The 5,655-nt window shown below is 37.1% G+C and overlaps 1 non-coding gene across 1 annotated transcript; it reads left to right on the forward strand.

The window, feature by feature from the left end:
* Positions 1 to 3,055: 3,055 nt before the first annotated feature.
* On the forward strand, positions 3,056 to 3,162 carry LOC140885743 (small nucleolar RNA R71). Its single transcript, XR_012151161.1, has one exon. It is a non-coding gene; the product is annotated as a small nucleolar RNA R71 (small nucleolar RNA).
* The last annotated feature ends 2,493 nt before the right edge of the window (positions 3,163 to 5,655 follow it).

Here is a 5,655-nt window from a genome sequence, read left to right on the forward strand (position 1 = left end):
CCAAGTCAAATCATATATAAATTAAGTGCATAAAATGCACTTATCAAATCCCCCCAAACTTAGACTTTTGCTAGTCTCGAGCAAAATAGTAATGAGCAATATAGTCGACCTCCAAATTTATACATTCCAAGATTCAATACACATGTCTGCTAATTTTCTCAAGAGTTCTTGTGTGTGTGTGATTTTCCAATCTCATCTACCCACCTAAATTTCGGTAAAATCATGCAATCCGTAAGCTTCATAAAATCATTAACTCCGCCCTCAAGTTTCAAAATACTCTTAACCAAGTTCAACTTTTACTCGCATAGATCAACAGGACTTTTTCGGTTAACATTAGGCTCAAGTATAATCAGCAGGAGATAAGCATCCATATGTATATCAATGTAAACAATGACTCATAATTCAAAGCAAAGGGTACTGAATATTTTCAATTTGTGCAGGATGATGAGTAGCTAAAATTTTTTTATTTGCATTGCCAGACATTAGTCTTGGATTTCTTCTACTTCATACATCTCCATTTTTATGCCTTGTATTTGGACTAGAATTTCAATCCATTTTTTTTTTCTTTTCAAGGCCTCCCCTCACCTTACTTTTTCCGCCATTACTTTTCTTTGAACTTTTTATCTACTCAATTTGTTTTGAATTTTTCATGATTTATATAACTAACAAATGAATAAAGGCTAAAAAGGCTCAACGAATTCAAAAATGCCTAAATCACTTCTGTGATCTTAAAAATCTACCTCAGTTTCAAGTAAAAATCACAAGAGTTAAGAATCAAATCCTCTAATCCACATCACAAATCCACATAATTTTTTTCTAATTGCTAGGAGTATCGAAAATCATGGCATTCGTGCATAAATGTGAGAACTCAAGATTAAATATAGCTAACATGAACTTTTTTAGCGAAAAAAAATTTATTTTCATCATAGGCCAACACAATTACAACATCATGCCTTCAACTCCAACTATCTCATAAAAAATTTCAAATTTTCACAATTTTTAAACATCCCCCCAAACTTAAATTGTGCATTGTCCTCAATGTACAGTATTTATTAAAAACACGGGACACATACCTTAGGCACCAAGCGTCAGTACTCGGCACCATCTTAATCACTCAAAACTCTTCATCAGGGGTGGCTCCTAAACTCTTTCAGCTCCATACTTTTTCACCTACACAATTCAAAATCATTATTAATGTCTAGTTTCCTCATGATAAAAATAAAAACAAAAACAACTAAAAGAAAATAAAAAACGCATAAAAACTAGCTTGGGTTGCCTCCCAAGGAGCGCTTAGTTTATAGTCCATAGCCCAACTGTATTCTAATTCTAGCTCGGTTCCGCTTTGTTGAGGGTCTTCCCTTTCGCTTTCACCCTCCAAATATATTCAACAACATTTTTAAACTTTGATTTTTTCTTTGTTTTCTTCTTCTTCTTTGGCACCTTCGGATCATTCTTCCTTGAATCTACCTCATGAACAATTTTGGGATGGCCATCCAACTTCACAACTTGCTCAATCATGCATAATTCCTCGATGGGTGGATTACTTGATTTCTTGAATATGTTAAAAATAACTCTTTCTCCGTCCACACCCATCGACAACTCACCATTCTTCACCTCAATCTTGGCATCAGCAGTGGCCAAGAAAGGTCTCCCCAATATCAGTGGCATATTTGCATCCTTCTCTATATCTAGCACAACAAAATCCGCCGGAAAGATAAATTTATCTATTTTTACCAAAACATCTTAAATGATTCCAAGAGGATATGTGATAGATCTATCAGCTAGCTGCAATGTGATCATTGTGGGCTTTACCTCGCCAAGTCCTAAGCTCCTGAAAACAGACAAAGACATCAGATTAATGCTAGCTCCTAGATCGCAAAGTGCATTATTAAAATAAGAAGAACCAATAGTGAAAGGAATAGTAAAACTCCTTGGATCCTTCAGCTTTTGTGGCATCTTCTTTTGGAACACGGCACTACATTCTTCAGTTAAGCTCACAACCTCATTCTTTTGCAGCCTCCTTTTCTTGGACATCACCTCTTTAATAAACTTCGCATAATTTCGCATTTGTGCCAAAGCATCAGCAAAAGGGATGTTGATATGTATCTTCTTGAAAATCTTCAAGAATTTTGAGAACTGCTCGTCCACTGCCTTCTTCTTGAACCTTTGGGGGTATGGAAGAGGAGGTTTGTACATCGGTTTTTGCTCAGGTTCAGACTCTTTCTCCTCGACCTTCTTCTTGTCAACTGCAACTTTTTCAGACGTCTTGCTCCAAGATTTGCCCTCTTCATTATCCACCTACTTCCCACTCCTCAACGTGATAGCATTACACTGCTCCTTGGGATTCACCTCAGTATTACTTGGGAATTGGCCTCTGTTATTATCTTTCAGTGCGTTTGCCAACTTCCCAATGCTAGTCTCAATGGATTGCAATACAACACCCATGTTGGCCACATGCGTCTCTAAGCTGTCAAGGCGAGTCTCAGTCCTCGCCATCCTCTTGCTCAATTCCTGCACAAAAGCATTAACAACATCCTCCAAAGGAGGCTTACCCTCACCCTTATTTGTATTGTATCCCGGAGGAGGATTCAACACATTATTATTATTTGCATATAAAAAATTCTCATGATTACGCAAACTAGGATGATATTGATTGGGTACAGGATTACCTCGATAGTTGTTGTAATTTCTGTTGTTCACATATTGAGCTTGCTCCACACTCTCAAATCCATCAGCAGAATTTACGGCAGTCGCCAGCGATGGTGTCTTAATAGAAACTTGATTGACTTTGGTCAGTACAACCAACTGTGTAGAAATAGTAGCCATCCGAGCAGTCAAAGCAGTGAACGCATCAACCTCATGAATTCCAGCAGGCTTCCTTATCGCAGATCTCTCACTCGGGCACTGATAACTGTTAACAGTCATTTGATCAAGCATATCATAAGCCTGTTCAGGAAATTTAGAAAATATTGAACCTCCAGCTGCAGCATCCATAGAAATCCTCGTTGGGCCATTCAAACCATTGTAGAATAACTCAATCTGTTCCCAATCCGGAAAATTATGGTTTGGACACTTCCTAAGCAACTCCTTGTACCGCTCCCAAGCTTCATAAAGATGCTCATAATCTTGCTGTTTGAAAGTTGTGATCTCAATTTTTTGGGCAGACTTGGCAGGAGGAAAGTACTTGGCCAGAAATTTAGATGCCATGTCTTCCCATGTAGTGATGCTCCCTAGAGGTAGTGACTACAACCAACTGCGAGCATTGTTCCTAAGAGAAAACGAGAACAATCGTAGTCTAATGGTGTTCTCAGTAACACCATGAATCTTCACTGTGTCAGCAATCTCCAAAAAAATACGCAGGTGCAAATTTGGATCTTCAGTAGCTGCACCCTTAAACTGATTCTGCTGCACCATATTAATCAGAGCTGGATTCAACTCAAAATTATTCGCCGTGATGTTCTGCCGAGCTATCCCAGAATAATGAGTATTGATCACCGGTCGAAAGTGATCTCTGATCGGCACCGGAGCATTATTGACAGCTCTTTCCCTTTCTTCAGCCATTTGTTGCAACTCTTCTCTTCTAGCTTTTTTCAAAGCTTTAACAGTTTTCTCATTTTCCGGATCAAAGAGCAGTGAGTCGTAACTTTGGCTTTTTTGCATAAACTGCATAGACAGGGAAAATTTTAAAATTAGAACAAACAAAATAAAATAAAATGCTCTAAATCAAAATTAAGACTAATTAGCATAATTTAATATAAATCAAATAAAATTCAATCCTCGGCAACGGCGCCAAAAACTTGTTGCATAATTTTGTGCCCGCAAGTGCACAATGTCAAGTTTTAATATAGAAAATGAGTCCAAGTCGATCCCACAGAGAATGAATAAAATGATATTATATTGAATATTTGCAACTAATCAAATCTTAATCCTATGTAGAGCTACGAGAATGATTTGAGTTATATCAAACTAAAATTTGCAATAAATAAAATTAATTAACGACGAGTTCGCAAGACGAAAATTCAATGAGAGACAAATTCTAGAGGTTCGACATCACTTAACCATCCACCAAGTTAATTCATAAAGAAATCTATATCATAAATTATTTTAGTTTATTAGCCAAGAATTCCTATTATTTTCTACTACCTCTCTCGAGTGTCAAGCAAAAATTCGTATTCAATAGCAAACTCAATATTTCTATCTAAGTTCAACTATTAAATCCGGTAAATGACACAGTAATTCTTACAAAGGCTTCAATGGAGTTATAGACCTCTCGAACTCTATAAACACCAATAATGTATTTTCCTACGATCCTATTCAAAATCGCCTCTCTCGAGTGCTAGATTTTAAATAAATATAACTATTCAATTAATGATCAGTTAATTGAACGCAATAAATTCAGGAAAACACAAATAAACCGAATGAATAATTCTAATATATCAATCAAAATATCAAAAACATGGTTTCAAGTCAAGCTACGTTGTTCCTCTAGACAAAGGAATTAGTTCATAATGAAAATAAAAATCAAACAAAGCATGTTCTTGAACATCATTCAAAAATTAGGAGAAAGAATGAAATAAAAACGAAGGTAGATGATGCTTCTCCGTCTTCAGTAGTCGCTTTGTTCGTCTTCGTGCCAAGAATGCTTCTTCTCCCTTTTCCTTGGTCTCTAGCCGTCTCTAGCCTTCAAAAACTCTGAATACCCTCTAAACCCTCGTATCTCTAAAACATAAGCTATCAAAACCCTTTTAAACTCGATTAAAGACTTTCCATATTTTTGGAGACTGCGCAGAGCTGGAGCGCTGCCCTTAGGCGCTGGGGCGCTCAAGTTTCGTATTTTATTTTTCAATGACGGATGTATAGAGCTGGAGCGCTTCCAAACTGGTGCTGGGGCGCTAAAGACATGAAATTACGGGCGCTGGAGCGCTAGGAATATGGCGTTGGGGCGCTACTTGTTCTTCCATTTCTCCATCTGCGCAGCATGTTTGTAAAAATCATAACTCGAGTTCTAGCCGTCTGATCGAGCTGAAATTCTGACAGCAACTTTAAAACATCCTAATATTCAATATGAACGGTAGAGATCAGATTTGGATGTATGTAAGATTCCCAGTAATTTTCTGAATTTTGCTGTCCCGTAATTCGGCTTTACGCTTCTTCTTGCTACTTTTCTTCAAATCGTTGCAACTCACAAAAACAACAACAAATACGTGTAATATCCACTCGATACATCACAAAATCCAAGTCAAATTATATATAAATTAAGTGCATAAAATGCACTTATCAATTATCATCAATTTATTGAGGATTTGTAGCGACCCAACCCATATCCACTAATAATAAGAAAATTAGAGCTTGATTAAGCATGCAATTAACACTAATCAGAATACACTGCGGGAAGCTTAAATAAATGCTGATCGGAAAAATACAACCGGTTGAATAACTCCAATAATACAACCCAGTCGAATAGTTAAAATACAACCTAACATCTAACTCAGCTGTCTCTCTGGTCTCCGACTATTCTGGGTCTCTGGGCGCACTACCTGCATCTGCACCTGCCCGATCGAATGGGGTGTTCAGACATACAGAAAATACTGTACGTGAGCGACTATGCTCAGTACAAAAGAAATGATATATAAACATATATGTAGCATGTAAATG

This window comes from Henckelia pumila, chromosome 2, assembly GCF_033568475.1.
Source record: "Henckelia pumila isolate YLH828 chromosome 2, ASM3356847v2, whole genome shotgun sequence".
Lineage (NCBI taxonomy): Eukaryota > Viridiplantae > Streptophyta > Magnoliopsida > Lamiales > Gesneriaceae > Henckelia > Henckelia pumila.